The 22,500-nt window shown below is 39.0% G+C and overlaps 1 protein-coding gene across 1 annotated transcript in view; it reads right to left on the reverse strand.

Moving 5' to 3' along the window:
* Positions 1-16,959, reverse strand: part of LOC144958367 (uncharacterized) — a 126,362-nt gene extending 109,403 nt beyond the window's left edge. The window contains exon 1 of the mRNA XM_078890330.1: positions 16,153-16,959. The gene's annotated coding sequence lies outside the window, so the exon portion shown is untranslated. The remainder of the gene's footprint in view (positions 1-16,152) is intronic.
* Between the last annotated feature and the right edge of the window lie 5,541 nt (positions 16,960-22,500).

Raw genomic sequence — 22,500 nt, forward strand, 5'->3', positions numbered from 1 at the left:
CGTGGAGGTTTTGTCGCTGACAAGGTAATACATGAACATTTCTTCTTGTTGGTTGTAAAATTTCATATGAATATGACGAGTACTTTTCCCGTATTTTACAAAACACCATCCTAATTTGCTCTTCAAGTTTCAATCTTTTAATCCAATTATTACGCAAGATACAACCAAAGGTCGAAAAAATGCCGAAAAAGCGTCCCATATTTTCGCGTTTTTTTTTCCTCTTTGCGGGTCATCCAAATAAATGACACCTTTGAAACTGCATAACTTGTTTATTTATGAATGGATTTTCAAAATTCAAAAACATTTTTACTCAGTGGAGATAGGGCTTTGATTTTAGACAAAAAATTTCCTCAAAAAGAGAAAAAAAAAATTTTCATAGTCATTGCTATAATACGTCATTTCCATATCAATAAGAAATCAACACAAACACCAAATGATAATCGTCACCAATCTGATTTATAGACTTCGTGCGATAGGATAAGCTGTAGTCAAACATAGTTAATTCTCGAGATACACCGACACACATCCACGCACCACCCCCCCCCCCCCCCGCACACCCCAACACCCCCACACACCCACACACCGACACAAAATCCACGCACCACACACTCACACCCTCCCACACACCCACACATCCCCACACACCCACACACCCACACATCGACTTCCACCCACACACCCACACACCAACACATCCCCACACACCGACACCCACCTACACCCCACACACCCACACACCCACTTACCTACACATCCCCACACACCCACACACCCCCACACCCACACATCCCCACACCCACACATCCCCACACCCACACATCCCACACATCCACACAACCCACACATCCCACACAACAACACACCCACACATCCCCACACACCCACACATCCCCACACCCACACATCCCCACACCCACACATCCCCACATCCCACACATCCACACAACCCACACACACACACCCCACATCCTACAGACCCCCCCCCGTCCCATATCCCACACACCCACACACATCCCACACACCCACACACACCCCACACACATCCCACACACCTACACATCCCCACATCCCACACAAATAACACGGAAAACGTCAATATCGATAGCCACGGGAAAAAAATATAAATCTTCCACTTATCTGATAATCTGATTATTTGGGGGGGGGGGGGGGGGGCGGGGCGATGAGTCATTTGGCAGAGCATTCGCTTCACACGCGAAGGGACCGAGATCGATCCCTGGTGCAGTCGAGATTTATTTCTTTTCTGACTCCCCTGTCTACCCAGCAGTGATTGGGTAGCTGGGCCAGTTAGATCTGGCGGAAAGTACTTTGCGATAGACTAGCGTCCTATCCAAATTGCCCCAACTATCGGGAGCTTCTGTAATGTAATGGTAGAACGTCTGATCGGTAATCAGAAGGTCTGAGGTTCAATCCCCAGTCGAGGTAGACTGATTTCTTTTTTAATGTTTTTGTTTCTTGTATTTTTCTTTCTTGCTTAGTCTATCACCTTGCATTTTTAAATCGAGCTCTTATATAGCGCAATATACACTAAATGTGCTCAAAGCGCTTTACAAGGGATCCCTGATCAACAGCAACATATAACATGTAGGACTAGACATGACGCCTGTTGGGCGATATTACAATTTTTCGGACAAAGACAACGCTGTTAACGGCCAGGTACATTTTACACCTGAGTACGGTGAGAGAATGTGAGTAAAGAGCCTTTTCCAAGGACTCAACTATGCGCCGAGCGCGAGGCTCGAACCCAGGACCTTCCGATCCGAAAGCGAGTGTCATACCACTACACCACATAGCCGCACATTCACACTTGTTCAAATATTTATATTACACGGGTGCCTGCTTCTTTGTTTATTAATTTGATATTTTTAATTAAAAGATTGACACAAGCTAAATTCAACTCAATAGTCTCCTCGTTTCCTGTTTCACAGAGTAACGTTGTTATATTGGAATCAATTTCCGAGCGGAGCTGATCCCTTATCGTTTGAACAAGCAAATACAAGCAAATACAAGCAAATACAAGCAAATACCAGGCAGATCCTATTTTCAGATAATATTTAACATAGAATTAAATCTGTGGACGGGTCAACAAGAAAGATATTTTGGTATCAACCAAAACAATGGGAGGTTTGATATGAGCATTGTGATTCTATTACGTTTGTTTGTTCGCGTTTTTGGGGGGTATTTTTCCGGGGCTTTTTTCGGTTTTTAAAATTCGTTTCTATTGATGGTTCGCCCGTTACTATACATTAACCAATCAGAATATTACCTGCCATTTAGCCCTTTTCGTCGCCTTGACTCTTTAATTCTTATAGATACGAGTAGTATGCGCTTGGCTAAGAAGCTCATAACATTGCCATCCGGAAGTATAACGGACCAACACACAAAACTGTGTGTATCCATGAACGTTTAAAGTCGGGTTAATACAGTTCAGTGAGCATTACTCATAAACGCGGATGGCAAAAAACAATAACAAAGACCTGATTGACGTCATCTTCGAACTATCTATTGATGGTTCGCCCGTTACTTTACATTAACCAATCAGAATATTACCTGCCATTTAGCCCTTTTTGTTCCCTTGACTGTTTATTTCCTGTGCGAAAAAGCATGAGCTACCCTCGGTGCATTGCATACACACAAATAGGTCAGGTCCATTTTGTGAGTATTTCTCACAATATTGTGACACGCTGATAAAGGAATAGACACGTAGATAACCACGCCTCTCGGACAATCGTCATAATATAAACAATGGCAGTAATTGGTAGACACAGCAAACTACACAGATTTTACTATCGATGGTATGTGTTAAAGTAAAATATCCACTGTTCAACCGCTTGATCAATAAAACCAACACAGAAAACTATGTGTAAATTTAAACGTTTATTATCTGATCGAGAAAATCGTGTGACAACTTGTCACCCATTTGGTGGTATAGATAGAATGCGCTAGGCCAAGGAGTTCACAACATTGCCATCCGGAAGAATAACGGACCAACACACAAACTCTGTGTAACCATGAACTTTTATAGTCTGGTTAATACAGTTTAGTGAGAACAACTCACAAACGCGGATGGCAAAAACAATAACAAAGGCCTGAGTGACGTCATCTGCATACTATCTATATAGACAATAACAATGATCAGAGATTGGTCGATTTCATTCAAGTTTCTGTTTATAAACAAGCAACTATGTTTGTCCGAGCACGTGTGAGGGTGTGTCACAAATTCCATGTTTTGATTGGTCAAAAATCTACTGGTTAATTGCATCGCAAAAGCTGACGACACGATGCATTTTTTCAATTATCTGTGTTAAAATTGCGAGTGATGCTCAGGATCTGTGGGATGTTTACTCCGGGTGATAGGCAAACACTTAAGGTGGGTATGGGGCTTCGGTTTACGGTCAGCGGTTGATTTCAGGGCGAAAATATACTTTATTTTAAATTTTCGAGTCAAAAATAAAACAACTTAAATGTTTATTCGACTAATTTAAATAAAATAAACGATAACTGACGTAATTTTCGAAAGTGTATGCACTGTACGTTGATTGAAGAACTGAAGACTCATACTATAAGATAATAATTTAAAAGGCATCCATGACAATAGTTTGACAGGCAAAGCAACAAGAGGTCACAGAGGAACCATCAATAGGATTGAATAGTCTGATGTCACGTCCGCCCAGCAACCAGCAGGATGGTTCTAAACAAAGAAAATCGGTACTCTTTATTCTTCATGATGGCTTGAACTTTTTCACATGTCATGTGATCGGAATGTATAAAAGTTAAAACATGATCAGATTTATAATGTTTTTTTCTCCTCTGGATACACTTTTATGCTCGCTGGAGAATTATTTCATAAAGGCGGTGATGGAGATAATGGCGTCCGCCATTGTTCCGATAGTTTAGTACCGGTTACTATGCGTCATTACAAGGGAAGTGACGTCACGACTGTTGAACCCTTTTCATGACATTCACAAACTAGTTCATTGTGAAAAGTTCTCCTTTAAGACGGATTCTTAATTAACAAAAAGGTGAAAAACAAAACCCAACTAAAACGTATGGAGAGAGCAATTTCCACGAAACGTACTCAAAGCGTTTTACCCTAGCAAAAAACAACATTTAGAATATAGGACGAAACATGAAGCCACTTAGGCGACATTCAAATTGTTCCGACAGAGACAAATGTGATATCGCCTAAAAAACGTCCTGTCTCGTCCTGCATTTTAAGTGTTGCTGCTGGCTAGGGACCCCTTGTAAAGCGCTTTGAACACGTCTAGTGGATATTGTCCTATATAAAACTCAATTTTACTAATATGTAATATGTTTCGACGTGAATTAAACTTGAGCTTTTTTTATTAACTTTTATGTAGCGCAATATAAAGCGCTTTACAAAGGGTCCCTGGTCAACACTTACATTTATAGGATGGCACATGACGCCTGTTAGGTGATTTACCATTTTTTCGGACAGAGACAACGCTGTTAACGACCAGGTACTCATTTTACACATGTGAGTAAAGAGCCTTTTCCAAGGACTCAAATATGCGCTTGAGCTTTTATATAGAGCAATATCCACTAAACATGTTCAATGCGCTCTACAAGGAGTCCCTGACCAACAGCAACACTTAAAATTTAGAACGAGACATGACGCCTGTTAGGCGATATTACATTTTTTCCGACAGAGAAAACGCTGTTAACGCCCAGGAAGTCCTTTTACACCCGAGTACGGTGAGAGAAAGTGAGTAAATAGACTTTTACAAGGACTCAACTATGCGCCGAACGAGGCTCGAACCCAGGATCTTCCGATCCGAAAACGAGTGTCATACCACTAGACCACATAGCCTTGAACTTTCCCGCCTCGTGACTCAGCCACTAATCGGTGTATGCCACTAATCGGTGTATTTACTCAACCATGGGCAGAACATTTGATATCCATTTGGAAGTTAGAGTTAGACCGGAAATGAATGGGCAGACATTTTTAATATTTCAGCTGCCTCTTTGTGGATTTGTGTGTGTGGGGGGGGGGGGGGGGGGGGGGGGTAAGGGATGAAAGAAACGTTTAAATTGGGGTTTTGTCTTAACTAATACAAAAATTGGACTGCTATGGTACCATAATGGATGTGATCTATAGATAGAATGCGCTTGGCCAAGGAGTTCACAACATTGCCATCCGGAAGTATAACGGACCAACACACAAACTCTGTGTAACCATGGACTTTTATAGTCTGGTTAATACAGTTTAGTGAGAACAACTCACAAACGCGGATGGCAAAAACAATAACAAAGGCCTGAGTGACGTCATCTGCATACTATCTATAGTCAGGACGAAGTTGACGTCACTCGGGCCTTTGTTATTGTTTTTGCCATCCATGTCTATGAGTAATTCTCATCTAAATGTCTTATCCTGACTATAAACGTTCAAGGTCACACAAAGTTTTGTGTGTTGGTCCGTTATACTTCCGGATGGCAATGATGTGAGCTTCTTAGCCAAACGCATACTATCTATAGATAGTTCGAAGTTGACGTCACTCAGGTCTTTGTTATTATTTTTTGCCATCCGCGTTTATAAGGATACTTCTCACTAAATTGTATTAACCAGACTATAAACGATCATGGTTACACACAGTGTTGTGTGTTGGTCCGTTAAACTTCCGGATGGCAATGTTGTGAACTTTTAAGCCAAAAGCATACTATCTATAGATATAATGAAGTTGACGTCACTCGGGTCTTTGTTATTGTTTTTTTTTTTTTTTACCATCCATGTTTATGAGTAATTCTCGCTAAACTGTATTAACCTGACTAAAAACGTTAAGGTTACACATAGTTTTGTGTGTTGGTCCGTTATATTTCCGAATTGAAATGAGTTTCTAAGCCTAACGCAAACATCCATACTTAAGTAAACGCCTGTTACCCACCCCCCCCCCCCCCCCCCCCCCCCCCCCCCCCCCCCCCCAAAAAATCAACCCCGCACGATTTTGACACAGGCTGTTGAAATATATTGATGCGCTGCGCTTACATAAAATATTCATAACATCCGTTCGCCGGATATAGATAGTATGCGCTTGGCTAAGAAGCTCATAACATTGCCATCCGGAAGTACGAGTATAACGGACCAACACACAAAACTGTGTGTATCCATGAACATTTAGAGTCGGGTTAATACAGTTCAGTGAGCATTACTCATAAACGCGGATGGCAAAAAACAATAACAAAGACCTGAGTGACGTCATCTTCGAACTATCTATAGAGAGTATGAAGTTGTAATTCACCTCTTTGTTATTGTTTTTAGCCAGCCATTTTTATAAATAGTTCTCACTAAATTCTATCAATCAAGTTCAAGGTTACACATAGTTTTGTGTGTTGGTACGTTATATCCGGTTTGGTGGATGTTATGAGCACACAAAACTGTGTAACGTTAAACGTTTATATTTTGATTAAAGTGGGAACTACTCATAAAAATGGCTGGCTAAAAACAATAACAAAGAATAGATTTCAATAGTCTAATGTCACTTCCGCCCAGCAAAGTAAACCTGTACTTTTTATTCTTCATGATGGCTAAAACTTTTCCACATATCATGTGATCAGAATGTATAGATAGTTCGAAGATGACGTCACTCAGGCCTTTGTTATGGTTTTTGCCATCCGCGTTTGTGAGTTGTTCTCACTAAACTGTATTAACCAGACTATAAAAGTTAATGGTTACACAGAGTTTGTGTGTTGGTCCGTTATACTTCCGGATGGCAATGTTGTGAACTCCTTGGCCAAGCGCATTCTATCTATAAACGTCAAAACATGATCATGCTTATAATGTTTTTCTCCTCTGGATCCACTTTTATGCTTGTCGGAGACTTGTTTCATTAAGGCGTCCGCCATTGTTCCGATAGTTTAGAATCAGTTATTAAGTTACCATGCTTCATTACGAGGGAAGTGACCTCACGATTGTTGAAGCCTATACGATTCAATAGTCTGATGTCACGCCGCCAGGCAACGGCGACCATCTTGTTTCTAAACAAAGAAAATCATTACTTTTTATTCTTCATGCTGGCTAGAACTTTTCATATGCCTTGTGATCAGAATGTGTAAAAGTCAAAACATGATCAAATGTATTTGTTTGTTTTCTCCTCAGGATACCCTTTATGCTCGCCTGGGAAATATTTCATACAGGCGTCCGCCATTGTTCCGATAGTTTAGAGCCAGTGTTACTAAGGTACCATGCGTCATTAGGAAGGAAGTGACGTTACGACTGTTGAAGAGTTCTATAAACATGGTGTCGTCAAGTGTGGCCATGAATTGTCTTTGGGCTCCAACAGAGTGGAGTCCCTTTGCTGGCTTTTTACTCGCCTCTTTTTGATGATTCGTTTACACGCCGACTGACACAAACGGAGTAGAAGCGACTGTCAGTCGTCAAATCACTCAGTTGAACTTTACTCACTGATGGAAACGAAATTGACGCCACCCAGCTCTTTGTTGTTGTTTTTAGCAAGCCATTTTATGAATAGTTCTCACTAAATTTTATTAATCATGATAATATCATCGCTCAAGATTATAAATAAAGTAGATCAAAGAGCGTGTAGGTAACGATTGTTATGTTACCAAGAGCTCTCACTTCCCGCTTTTGGTGAAGCCAAGCATCTTCCGTCTTCTACTCGTATTTTCTTCATTGTATCAGTAAGCCTAGCGCGCATGATACACGCGGAGCACACTCATCTCGCTGTCTCGCCTGGCACGCGACAACAGCATTGCGGTTAAGACAAGTGAGAGCTCTTGGTAACTACGTTACCCTACACACTCTTTGATAGAACGATTTTAGCCAACCATATTTAATTTATGAGTAGTTCTCACACATCGTTTTGATGCGTACTCAACGAAAGCCTTGCGACTCCGCGCGTGGCCTTCGTAAAGTTATGGCCTGACACTGACCAAAAAATGACGTCAAAATGCCAGTCTTTTGCCACAAAAGAAAACAAATCGTGAATTGTATTCAATAGTATTCAATGGAATCACTTGTTTCCTTGAGCTCTACTAACAACAATTCACTAGACGCTGCAAAGTCCTAGAGGGTTCTCGTGTCAGGCTTATAGATAGAATGCGCTTGGCCAAGGAGTTCACAACATTGCCATCCGGAAGTATAACGGACCAACACACAAACTCTGTGTAACCATGAACTTTTATAGTCTTGTTAATACAGTTGTGAGTTGTTCTCACTAAACTGTATTAACCAGACTATAAAAGTTCACGGTTACACAGAGTTTGTGTGTTGGTCCGTTATACTTCCGGATGGCAATGTTGTGAACTCCTTGGCCAAGCGCATTCTATCTATAGACAGAATGAATTTGACGTCAATCAAGCCTTTGTTATTGTTTTTTTTTTTGCCATCCGCGTTTGAGTAATCCTCACTAAACTGTATTAACCAGACTATATAACATTCATGGTTACAGAGTTTTGTGTGTTGGCCCATTATACTTCCGGATGGCAATATTGTGAGCTTCTTAGCCAAGCGCATACTATCTATATGTTAACGATGGCTACGATCTGGCGCGCCCGCTTTGGCATTAGTAAATAAAATATGCCGTCATCAAAAAGAAGTACGAAAATTGATTCGGAGCTTCGCCATCATAACTGATCGCCTGACACAAAGACTTGTCTTTTGGCGTCATTTTTAGGTTAATGCAGCGTCCAGTGAGTTGTCGTTAGTAGTGCTCAAGGAAACAATTGATTCCATTTGTTGAACTATGAATACAACTCACGATTTGTTTTCTTTTGACGTCATTTTTTGGTCAGTGTCAGGCTAAGATAGTTCGAAGATGACGTCACTCAGGTCTTTGTTATTGTTTTTTTGCCATCCGCGTTTATGAGTAATGCTCACTGAACTGCATTTACCCGACTATAAACTTTCATGGATACACACAGTTTTGTGTTTTGGTCCCTTATAGATAGAATGCGCTTGGCCAAGGAGTTCACAACATTGCCATCCGGAAGTATAACGGACCAACACACAAACTCTGTGTAACCATGAACTGTTATAGTCTGGTTAATACAGTTTAGTGAGAACAACTCACAAACGCGGATGGCAAAAACAATAACAAAGGCCTGAGTGACGTCATCTGCATACTATCTATACTTCCGGATGGCAATGTTATGAGCTTCTTAGCCAAGCGCATGCTGTCTATAGATAGAATGCGCTTGGCCAAGGAGTTCACAACATTGCCATCCGGAAGTATAACGAACCAACACACAAACTCTGTGTAACCATGGACTTTTATAGTCTGGTTAATACAGTTTAGTGAGAACAACTCACAAACGCGGATGGCAAAAACCATAACAAAGGCCTGAGTGACGTCATCTGCATACTATCTATAGTTTACGATGTTTATGGTCTCAGGCTATGAGTTAACGATGGCTGCGTTCGGCTTCGATTCGGCGTCATTGTGATAAATGCTCATGGATTTATTATTTTAGGTGGTAGGGAGTGGTGAGTGACGGACAAACATAGTTGGTTGTTTATAGATAGTATGCAGATGACGTCACTCAGGCCTTTGTTATTGTTTTTGCCATCCGCGTTTGTGAGTTATTCTCACTAAACTGTATTAACCAGACTATGAAAGTTCATGGTTACACAGAGTGTGTGTGTTGGTCCGTTCTACTTCCGGATGGCAATGTTGTGAACTCCTTGGCCAAGCGCATTCTATCTATAGATGCGCTTGGCTAAGAAGCTCACAACATTGCCATCCGGAAGTATAACGGACAACACACAAAACTCTGTGTAACCATGCACTTTTAAAGTCTGGATAATACAGTTAAATGAGATTACTCATAAAAGTGGATGGCGAAAAACAATAACAAAGGCCCGAGTGGTCATTTTTTGGTCAGTGTCAGGCTAAAAATATATGTGTAACCTTGAACGTGTACAGTCTGGTTACTACAGTTTAGTGAGAATTACTCACAAACGCAGATGGCAAAAAAACAATAACAAAGACCCGAGTGACGTCAACTTCGAACTGGTTAATAGTGATCACTGTTTTGGACACAACCAAGGGCATAATAATAATAATAAGTGATAAACACTTTCACCAAATAGATAGAATGCACTTGACCAAGGAGTTCACAAAATTGCCATCCGGAAGTATAACGGACCAACACACAAACTCTGTGTAACCATGAACTTTTATAGTCTGGTTAATACAGTTTAGTGAGAACAACTCACAAACGCGGATGGCAAAAACAATAACAAAGGCCTGAGTGACGTAATCTGCATACTATCTATAGGGGCAGACGCCTCAATGAGATCACTGACCTGAACGAATGATAACACACTTGATAACGCCAGTATAAATTTGCTATTGATTTGCACATAAAGTTCATTGGAATCCCATCCCATTCCACTCAACAATGTCTTGCCTTGCCTGACAAATATGTGACCCCTCGTCTCAGAACGGTATTAAGTCGGGATGATTAAGATGCTGAAAATGGAATTGGATTCAATAGTCTGATGTCACGACGCTCAGCAACGGCGAGCAGCTTTGTTCTAAACAAAGAAAATCGGTACTTTTTATTCTTCATGCTGGCTAGAACTGTTCATATGTCATGTGATCAGAATGTATAAAAGTCAGAACATGATCATATTTATTATGTTTTTCTCCTCTGGGTACACTTTTATGCTCGTCGTAGAAGTATTTTATAAGGGCGTTCGCCATTGTTCCGATAGTTTAGAGCCAGTTACTAAGTTACCATGCGTCATTACGAGGGAAGTGACATCATGACTGTTGAAGCCTATTTGTAGCCATAAATAGCAGACTTAAGTTGAGTTTAGATGCTTTATAGAGGAGAAGGAATATCATCTTTTACTATGCTAAATACCAACGTTTCATATTGTTGACCAGCTTAACTATAGATAGAATGCGCTTGGCCAAGGAGTTCACAACATTGCCATCCGGAAGTATAACGGACCAACACACAAACTCTGTGTAACCATGAACTTTTATGGTCTGGTTAATACAGTTTAGTGAGAACAACTCACAAACGCGGATGGCAAAAACAATAACAAAGGCCTGAGTGACGTCATCTTCGTTCTATCTACAATTCGAATTTTTAGCATCTGGTCCATCCCGACTTGATACCGTTTTGAGACGAGGGGTCACAAAATAGCAACACGGCGAGACCCATGTTTTAATTCTCCAGTCCGAAGACGCAGTAAAATAGAAATTTTAAAAAACTGGTCCTTAAATTATAGATCTTGTAAAAAAGTACCCGATGACCATCGCCTCGTTATCAAAGACAATAGAATGAATTCACTGGGTGTTTGTTATTTCTGTCTTTACTTCAATCGTATCAATGCTAAAAAATCTGAAAAGTTGTTCATGAAATAGTTCAAAGCAAAAGCAGAAAGAAAAATAAAAGAATGAATAATTCCCTGTCATCAGGAGGTCTGAGGTTTGTTCCCGCCCAGGCGAAGCCAAGCCGGCTGATTTTGTATAGTCCGTTCGTTCCACAAGCCGTGTGCACGCGTTGACGTGGATATCGTCACAACCTTCTGATGAATTTTAATGATAATTGGCTCGAACACTAGAATTGTTAGTGACATTAAGCCATTTTTTTTGTATCGGTTACAGTATCATACTTTAGAATTGTTCTTCTTTATGGTACATATATAAAAGACGATGGGTTTGGGATGAGTGAATATTTTGATGTTTTACAATACGATGTTATATACAGTAACGGAAGTATAACGGACACACAAAACTATGTATAACAATGAACGTTTATAGTCTGGTTAATACAGTTTAGTGATCATTACTCATAAACATGGATGGCAGAAAGCAATAATAAAGACATGAGTGACGTCAACTTCGTTCTATCTATACCCTAAAATCTGCTTTCTGTCTTTGTCTTGGAATGCGATTACTTGCTTTTGTCCTTTCCCTTGTTGGAGTCATTGGCTGAGAGGGAAACAGTCAAATCTATAGACAGTAAGAGCTTGGCTAAGAAGCTCACAATGTATAACGGACCAACACACAAAACTATGTGTAACAGTGAACGTTTATAGTCTGGTTAATACAGTTTCGTGAGAAGTACTCACAAACATGGATGGCAAATAGCAATAACAAAGACCTTAGTGACGTAAATTTCGTCCTATCTACAGATAGTTCGAAGATGACGTCACTCGGGTCCTTGTTATTGTTTTTGCCATCCGCGTTTATGAGTAATGCTCACTGAACTGTATTAACCTGACTATAAACATTCATGGATACACACAGTTTTGTGTGTTGGTCCGTTATACTTCCGGATGGCAATTTTATGAGCTTCTTAGCCAAGCGCATACTATCTATAGTTAAAGGAAATCTTTGTTATGTATTGTTATATTTGTTGTTTTGAATGTATAATGTAAGCATTTGAGTGTGTTCCTATTCATGGTACCGTATCTTGTGCTTGTGGCTGAATGAGGCCTTTAGATGATCTCAAATTGTGCACAATGAGAGTGTGCTCTTGGGATCTGCATCTGTTTCCCATGTGTAACATTCCTCTTTGTCTTACATGACATTTGTGCTTTGAATTGTAAATTTAGAATGATTTTTTGACAATACAATTTTCTTCCTTGTTACTGACGCAGAAATTACCTAAATGAGTCGCAAACGCCGTTAAACCCTTGGAGAAAAAAAACAAGTTCCATACATTAAGTTTGAAATGGGACTTTAACGATGTACACTTATTTGCAGATCTGATAACCCAAGTCCTTTTGGGCTCATTGTTGTAATGAAAATCTTTTTTAAAATGACACAAAATATTGTATATAACAACAATGTTAAACTTGGCCCAAAAGTGGGTTTGGATGTCAGACCTGCATATATTTAACGTCAGGCTTTAAGATAGGTTCATGAAGACTTTGTACCAATTGGATTCAATAGAGTGATGTCACGTCGCCCAGCAACGGCGACCATCGTGGTTCTAAACAAAAAAAAATCAGTACTTTTTATTCTTCAAGCTGGCTAGAACTTTTCACATGTCTTGTGATCAGAATGTGTAAAAGTAAAAACATGATAAGATTTACACTGTTTTTTTTTTCCTCTGGATACGCTTTTATGCTCGTCGGAGAAATATTTCATGAGCGTCCGCCATTGTTCCAATATTTCAGAACCAGTTACCAAGTTACCATGCATCAATACGAGGGAATCACTTCCTATGCTTAAAGCCTGACGTTCAATATATTACATGTCTGACATCCAAACCCACTTTTGGGCCTAGTTTAACATTGTTGTAATGGACAATATTTTGTGTCATTTAATAAAAAGGATTTTCATTACAACAATGGGCCCAAAAGGAATTGGGTTATCAGATCTGCAAATAAGTGCACGTCGTTACGACTATTGAAGCGTATTTCAGAACATTGGTAACATTTTAAAACATTTCAAATCACCACTGTCGTTCTGTGGCTTGACAAGAAAGAATCGGTCAATCAAAAATCGATGGCGTGTGGTTTCATTAAGGCCTCTATCTTCCTAATGGTGTCAACCCATGTATACCTAATTTGCAGGTCTGATAACCTAATTGTTATAGGCTCATTAGTTGTAATTGAAATAGGTCATGCCAACGCTAAACTCGTTCATTACAAAATCGTTAAGTCAGGCCCATAATTACATTCGGTTATCAGACGTGTAAATATGTAAACGTTGATGTCAACCATTTCATGTTTTATGTATACAAATTACTCCTGGGAGACGAAGCAATGAACCAGTCTTTTGATTATACCTGTGTGAAGTAGTTTTCGGGTTGTTTAACCATTTAACTGTCGTCTCTGGAAAGGAAAAAAACAAAACGTGCTCAAAGCGCTTTACAAATAGTCCCTGACAAGGTTGTGTGTGCCCTGGTTCCTGTTCAACAGCAATACGTAACATGTAGAACGAAACATGACGCCTGTTAGGCGATATTACAATTTTTTCTGACAGAGACAACACTGTTTACGGCCATGTACTCATTTTACACCCGAGTACGGTGAGAGAATGTGAGTAAACAGCCTTTTCCAAGGACTCAATTATGCGCCGTACTCGGGTATAAGATAAAGATACCTGGCCGTCAACAGCGTTGTCTCTGTCCGAAAAAATTGCAATATTATGGCCTTACAGGCGTCATGTCTCGTCATGCATTTTAAGCATTGCTGTTGGCCAGGTATCCTTTGTAAAGTGCTGTGAGCACGCTTAGTGGATATTACGCTATATAAAAGCTCAATTCAAAGTACATTGCCGAGTACTGCATTCAGCTGGACGACTGATGACTAAAGACGAAGACGCAGGCCCAAAGAAGCCTTTAGCTTTGAGCACGTTTAGTGGATTCGCGCTATATAAAAGCTCAATTTAATTTAAATATTTGGCCAGAAAAGAGGCTACGTGGCTCAGCGGTACGGTCTTTGCTTCGTACCCGAAAGGTACCGAGTTCGATAACCCGCCGCTGTGCTGTGTGGCCTTAAGCAAGTCACCACCTCGCCCTAGCTCAATTTGCGGCGCTGCTTTACGGCTGACGCCTGGGTTATTCCAGTCTTCCCTTGGAATAGACACTGGAGACAAATTTCTCCTCTGGAACGAAAAGTGAATTTTATTTATTTTTAAAAAGGTGTATTTTAAAACTCGTTCTTCAAATATGGATTGACTTAAAGGACTCTCGTCTTGAAAAAAAAATCTCAAACCTGGGACCTAGCTTCCTTTAAGTTGCTGGTTTGAGAATTCTGCCAAGATGGGGGTCAATAGGCTTCAGCAGTCGTGACGCCACTCCCCGCGTAATGACGTGTAGTAACTTAGGAACTGGTTCTAAACTATCGGAACAATGTTGTACGTCTTTATGAAATACTTATCCGACGTACATAAAAGTGTATCTAGATTTTAAAAACATTATAAATCTGATCATGTTTTTACTTTTATACATTCTGATCACATGACATATGAAAAAGTTCTAGCCAGCATGAAGAATAAAAAGTACCGATTTTCTTTGTTTAGAACCAAGCAGCTGGTTGGTGTGCGGACGTGACGTCAGACTATTTAATCCAATTACATCGATCGATGTTTAACCCTCTCCCCACCAACTATAGGAAAATCGTCACATTCGTTACGACACAACCAACATTTTTCTTATTCAAATTTCTTGTGTAAATCATAAAATTTAAAGAAAATGAACAGTGTGTTGTAGAGTATGTTTTTGCTAAAGAAATTATGTATGGAAAGAATTTTACTGCTAATATGTCTGAGTGACAAAAAAATATATTTTTGTTAGTTGGGTTTGAAGTTTTGGGGAAAATCCTGAAAATGGCTGGTAAGGAGAGTTAATTCATTCAATCCTAGAGATTTTTGGCCACATTTCAAAATTGGAAGAAATGTATTAGAAATGAGCATGTGCATAGATCGTTTTATTCAACTATCATTAACGTGTAAAAATTTGTCTCAGAAAAAGTGTAATTAATAGGGATGGAGTAAAAGTGACCCGGGTAAACTACGGATATAGTCGGTGTTAGGGTTGAGTGAGTTAATGGACGAGTTTTCTGGCCAAATTATTTTTCAGATTAAACAGTTAACTGGTTAATTAGCTTTTTTGAATGTTTCGTTACCTATATTCTCTCACAGTACTCAGCTGTAAATTGAGTATATCTTATCTTATCTTACTAAAGGCTTAATATAGGAATTATCCTAAATGCCTTATACAATAGTTAATAATTACAATAAATACAGAATCTCATATAGCTTGCATTGTATCATTCACAGAAAGTTTTGAATGTTAGGGAAAATTAATCAAAACGGCAATGTAAAATCGAAAAATACGATCATAGAATACCGGTAATTGAAAATTGGTCAAGATCGATCTAATCATAAATCAAAGTAAGAAATTAAATATCAGGCACGATAAAGAACTGAACAAGTGTGTATGAAAGGTGCCAGACAAAGCAAGAAAGAAAAGAAAAGAAAAGAAAAAAAACATCCCAAAAAATCAGTCGAGCTTTCTTGCCTTGTCTGACACCTTTCATACACACTAGTTCAAATCTTTATCTTGTAAATTGAGTACCTGGTCGTTAACAGCGTTGTCCCTGTCAAATTAAATAAAAACTGTAACGTTTTGTCTCATTGTGATATTTTGAGACACAACATGATACAGTGAAAATATTTTACTTACCTTCAATTGTTTTGGTCCAGAATGCAGAACAATTTGAAAGCAGGAAGAATGTGTAGTCTAATAATAGAATCCTTCCTCTTCAGATCGTCATGGTGATAAACAAAACAAGTTTTAAAACTTAGATGTCAGTTTAACTCTCTCCTTACCGATGATTTTCAGTCTTTTCCCAAAATGGCAGGTTTACCCAGCAGAAAAATTGATTTTTTAAATTCAAACAATCTCTCTACAAAACAACTTTATGTTCTTATTAATAATTAATTAAACAAAGATCATTCTTCAAAGTGTGTGATGTACAAAATTAATATGAATAAGAATAATGTATATTGTGTCGTAACAAATGTGACGATTTTGGTGTAGGTGGTAAGGAGAGGGTCAATATAGATAGAATGCGCTTGGCCAAGGAGTTCACAACATTGCCATCCGGAAGTATAACGGACCAACACACAAACTCTGTGTAACCATGAACTTTTATAGTCGGGTTAATACAGTTTAGTGAGAACAACTCACAAACGCGGATGGCAAAAACAATAACAAAGGCCTGAGTGACGTCATCTGCATACTATCTATACTTCTTGACACAAGTATAACTATTCTACACTGAGCACTTCTATTTAAAAGTCAACCTGAAACATTGGCGATAAAAACAGAGCTATCACAAACATCATAGTTCTGAGGCGAAAAGATTCGAATGTTTCCATCGGGTTTCGAACTGAAGACCTTTCGATCCGAATGAAAATGGTTTACATTATTTGTTTACTATTCACTGACTCGTTCATGTCCATTTGGTCATTTCAGTTGTGGTCATTTCTAAAACGATTTCACAAAGGCAGACATTATCAATGACTTAATGGGTGTGATCTGTTGAGGTTTTTGTTGGTCTATCCAACGATTGTATCATTCTTAGTAAATCTCAACACGCTGCTTTGTTTAAAGATAGTCACTCAGGTCTTTGTTATTATTTTTTGCCATCCACATTTATGAATAATTCTCACTTAACTGTATTAACCAGACTATAGATAGTATGCGCTTGGCTAAGAAGCTCACAACATTGCCATCCCGAAGTATAACAGATCAACACACAACATTCTGTGTAACCTTAACCTTTTATAGATAGATGCGCTTGGCCAAGAGTTCACAACATTGCCATCCGAAGTATAACGGACCAACACACAACTCGGTGTAACCATGAACTTTTATAGTCTGGTTAATACAGTTTAGTGAGAACAACTCACAAACGCGGATGGCAAAACCATAACAAGGCCTGAGTGACGTCATCTGCATACTATCTATAGTCTGGTTGATACAGTTTAGTGAGAAGTACTCATAAACGCGGATAGCAAAAAAAAAAGAACAATAACAAAGACCCGATTGACATGAACTTCATTCCATCCTATTCACTCATGGTTTTTGGTTTTTGTTGTTGTTTTTTCATCCGTGTTTATACGTAATTCTCACTAAACTGTATTAACCAGACAACAAACGTGCAAGGTTACACATTGTTTTGTGTGTTGGTCCATTAAACTTCGAAATGCAATGTTGTGAGATTCTTAGCCAAGCGCATACTATCTACAAAAATTTGTTCCTGACCATCTGTCAAGCTAGAAAAAAAAGGATGACCTATTGATAGAGTGAACTTGATGTCACTCAGGTCTTTGTTATTGTTTTGAGCCAGCCATTTTTTTTAGTACTTCTCACTAAACTGTAATTATCAGACTACAAACTTTCAAGATTACACATAGTTTTGTGTGTTGGTCCGTTATATTTCCGGATGGCAATGTTGTGAGTTTTCTTAGCCAAGCGCACAGCACTTAGTTATGTGTGTTTGTACGATTTGTATGACAGGCAGAATAAGTGAATATTTTTACTTAAACACGTAGCATCAATATCCCGCCTGAATATTATTACAATTTGAAACATTAGACAGTTTGACCGTTGATCAAAAGAAAGCGAATCAAGAGTTGTTCTCAGTTGTACAACTTTGGGCACAACTAACGGCATCTCGCTAGGCGGTGCACTAATTTTTTTTTTTTTTTTAAGCCACGATTGATGTTTTGCGTTATTTAAAAAACTCACATCAAACCGCCAATCGGATATTACGAACTTCTGTGTAACCTTAAACATTTATTGATGCTGTGCTCTTAGGTAATTTACTCACAACATTCCGATAGCCGGGTATAACGTACCAACAAACATAAAACTGTGAGTAACCCTTAACCGTTGATAGATAGTATGCGCTTGACTAAGAAACTCACAATATTGCCATCCGGAAGTATAACGGCCCAACACACAAAAATATGTGTAACCATGAACGTTTATAGTCAGTTTAATACAGTTTAGTGAGCATAACTCATAAATGCGGATGGCAAAAAACAATAACAAAGACCTGAGTGACGTCATCTTCGAACTATCTATAGGGTCAGTAGATCGGCGAAATTTCGAAGAAAATGAAATTTATTCCTTTTAAAAAAATAACACAGTGTAGATAGTTCGAAGATGACGTCACTCAGGTCTTTGTTATTATTTTTTGCCATCCGCGTTTATTAGTAATGCTCACTGAACTGTATTAACCCGACTATAAACGTTCATGGATACACACAGTTTTGTGTGTTGGTCCGTTATTCTTCCGGATGGCAATGTTGTGAGTTTTCTTAGCCAAGCGCACAGCACTTAGTTATGTGTGTTTGTACGATTTGTATGACAGGCAGAATAAGTGAATATTTTTACTTAAACACGTAGCATCAATATCCCGCCTGAATATTATTACAATTTGAAACATTAGACAGTTTGACCGTTGATCAAAAGAAAGCGAATCAAGAGTTGTTCTCAGTTGTACAACTTTGGGCACAACTAACGGCATCTCGCTAGGCGGTGCACTAATTTTTTTTTAAAGCCACGATTGATGTTTTGCGTTTATTTAAAAAACTCATATCAAACCGCCAATCGGATATTACGAACTTTTGTGTAACCTTAAACATTTATTGATGCTGTGCTCTTAGGTAATTTACTCACAACATTCCGGCAGCCGGGTATAACGTACCAACAAACATAAAACTGTGAGTAACCCTTAACCGTTGATAGATAGTATGCCCTTGGCTAAGAAGCTCACAACATTGCCATCCCGAAGTATAACAGATCAACACACAACATTCTGTGTAACCTTAACCTTTTATAGTCTGGTTGATACAGTTTAGTGAGAAGTACTCATAAACGCGGATAGCAAAAAAAAAAGAACAATAACAAAGACCCGATTGACATGAACTTCATTCCATCCTATTCACTCATGGTTTTTGGTTTTTGTTGTTGTTTTTTTTTTTTTCCATCCGTGTTTATACGTAATTCTCACTAAACTGTATTAACCAGACAACAAACGTGCAAGGTTACACATAGTTTTGTGTGTTGGTCCATTAAACTTCAAAATGCAATGTTGTGAGCTTCTTAGCCAAGCGTATACTATCTACAAAAATTTGTTCCTGACCATGTGTCAAGCTGTAAAAAAAAAAGGATGACCTATTGATAGAGTGAACTTGACGTCACTCAGGTCTTTGTTATTGTTTTGAGCCAGCCATTTTTTTTTTTTTTTGAGTACTTCTCACTAAACTGTAATTATCAGACTACAAACTTTCAAGATTACACATAGTTTGTGTGTTGGTCTGTTATATTTCCGGATGGCAATGTTGTGAGTTTTCTTATCCAAGCGCACAGCACTTAGTTATGTGTGTTTGTACGATTTGTATGACAGACAGAATAAGTGAATATTTTACTTAAACACGTAGCATCAATATCTCGTCTGAATATTATTACAATTTGAAACATTAGACAGTTTGACCGTTGATCAAAAGAAAGCGAATCAAGAGTTGTTCTCAGTTGTACAACTTTGGGCACAACTAACGGCATCTCGCTAGGCGGTGCACTAATTTTTTTTTAAAGCCACTATTGATGTTATGCGTTTATTTAAAAAACTCACATCAAACCGCCAATCGGATATTACGAACTTTTGTGTAACCTTAAACATTTAGTGATGCTGTGCTCTTAGGTAATTTACTCACAACATTCCGGCAGCCGGGTATAACGTACCAACAAACATTAAACTGTGAGTAACCCTTGACCGTTGATAGATAGTATGCGCTTGACTAAGAAACTCACAATATTGCCATCCGGAAGTATAACGGCCCAACACACAAAACTATGTGTAACCATGACCGTTTATAGTCAGTTTAATACACTTTAGTGAGCATAACTCATAAACGCGGATGGCAAAAAACAATAACAAAGATCTGAGTGACGTCATCTTCGAACTATCTATAGGGTCAGTAGATCGGCGAAATTTCGAAGAAAATGAAATTTATTCCTTTTAAATAATAAAACAGTATAGATAGTTCGAAGATGACGTCACTCAGGTCTTTGTTATTGTTTTTTGCCATCCGCGTTTATGAGTAATGCTCACTGAACTGTATTAACCCGACTATAAACGTTCATGGATACACACAGTTTTGTGTGTTGGTCCGTTATTCTTCCGGATGGCAATGTTATGAGCTTCTTAGCCAAGCGCATACTATCTATAGATAGAATGCGCTTGGCCAAGGAGTTCACAACATTGCCATCAGGAAGTATAACGGACCAACACACAAACTCTGTGTAACCATGAACTTTCATAGTCTGGTTAATACAGTTTAGTGAGAACAACTCACAAACGCGGATGGCAAAAACAATAACAAAGGCCTGAGTGACGTCATCTGCATACTATCTATAAGTTAACGATGATTACGCTTAAATGCACGCCTATCACCCGAAGCAATAAACCCCACAAATATCAATTTAAGAAATTAATGAGCACTTTTCATACGAGCTTGTTCAGTTCTTGATCGAAAACCCCACAAATCCTGAGCATTACTCACAATTTTAACACAGGCGATTTTATTTTAAAGGCAAAATGTTATCATCGGATATCGCGATATAATTCCTCATCAAAATGCCAAAATATTGTGATAATTACTCACAACACGTGGGGCTGACCGTAGCCTTCGTAAACTCTCATGGCCTGAGACTGAAGAAAAAAAATGAGATCAAAAGACAAGTCGTTGGCCGCAAAAGAAAACAAATTGTGAGTTGTATTCAGCAGTTCAACCGATGGAATCTCTTGTTTCCTTGAGCTCTACTAACGATAACTCACTAGACGATGCAAAAACCTAAAACATTGCGTCGAAATATAAGTCCGAGTGGGTTCTAGTGTCAGGCTATAGATAGAATGCGCTTGGCTACGAAGCTCACAACATTACCATCCGGAAGTATAACGGACCAACACACAAACTCTGTGTAACCATGAACTTTTATAGTCTGGTTAATACAGTTTAGTGAGAACAACTCACAAACGCGGATGGCAAAAACAATAACAAAGGCCTGAGTGACGTCATCTGCATACTATCTATAGATAGAATGCGCTTGGCTACGAAGCTCACAACATTACCATCCGGAAGTATAACGGACCAACACACAAAACTCTGTGTGTAACCATGAACTTTTATAGTCTGCATAATACAGTTAAGTGAGAATTACTCACAAACATGGATGGCAAAAAACAATAGCAAAGATCCGAGTGACGTCAACTTCATACTATCCACAAGTTAACGATGGCCACGAGCTGACCTGCTCTGAAGCTCGGCATGTACTAAAGGTAGCTATAGATTAACCTGTTACACATAACGGAATCGCGAATCACAAAATTCTGAAAAGTTTAGATTTAGAGTTCAAGTTACTCGTGCCTCGACACCACGACGGTTCTACCAAGAACGAACAATCACGAATAATTGACTGCCCCCCCCCCCCCCCCTCCCATTACTGGTGAGCACTCGTTCCATCCATACAAGCAAGTGCCCTCACTCGCTCACACTCATCCACTCAATCACTCACAGGCACTTGCGCACAAACCCAAAGGCTTAAAACCATGCTGTTAAAGTCTATCGACCAGTAAAACCAAACAGCAACAACAACAACAACAACAACAACAACAAATGAATAAAAGACCAAACATGTCAACGCGGTATTTATGCTATGCGTTTATAGAAAAAAAGCTCACAACATGCGCCGTGCGGATATAATATACAAACATACAAAACTGTCTTGTGTAACCTTAACGTTTATAGATAGTATGCGCTTGGCTAAGAAGCTCACAACATTAGCATCCGGAAATATAACGGACCAATACACAAAACTATGTGTAACCTTAAACGTTTATAGTCTGGTTAATACAGTTTAGTGAGAATTACTCGTAACCGCGGATGGCAAAAAAAGCAATAACAAAGACCAGAGTGGCGGCATCCTCGTTCTATTCATAGATGCTGTGCGCTTGGC

The sequence above is a fragment of the Berghia stephanieae genome, chromosome 12 (assembly GCF_034508935.2).
Source record: "Berghia stephanieae isolate SIO BIC M18660-M18661 chromosome 12, UCSD_Bste_1.3, whole genome shotgun sequence".
NCBI classification, from domain to species: domain Eukaryota; kingdom Metazoa; phylum Mollusca; class Gastropoda; order Nudibranchia; family Aeolidiidae; genus Berghia; species Berghia stephanieae.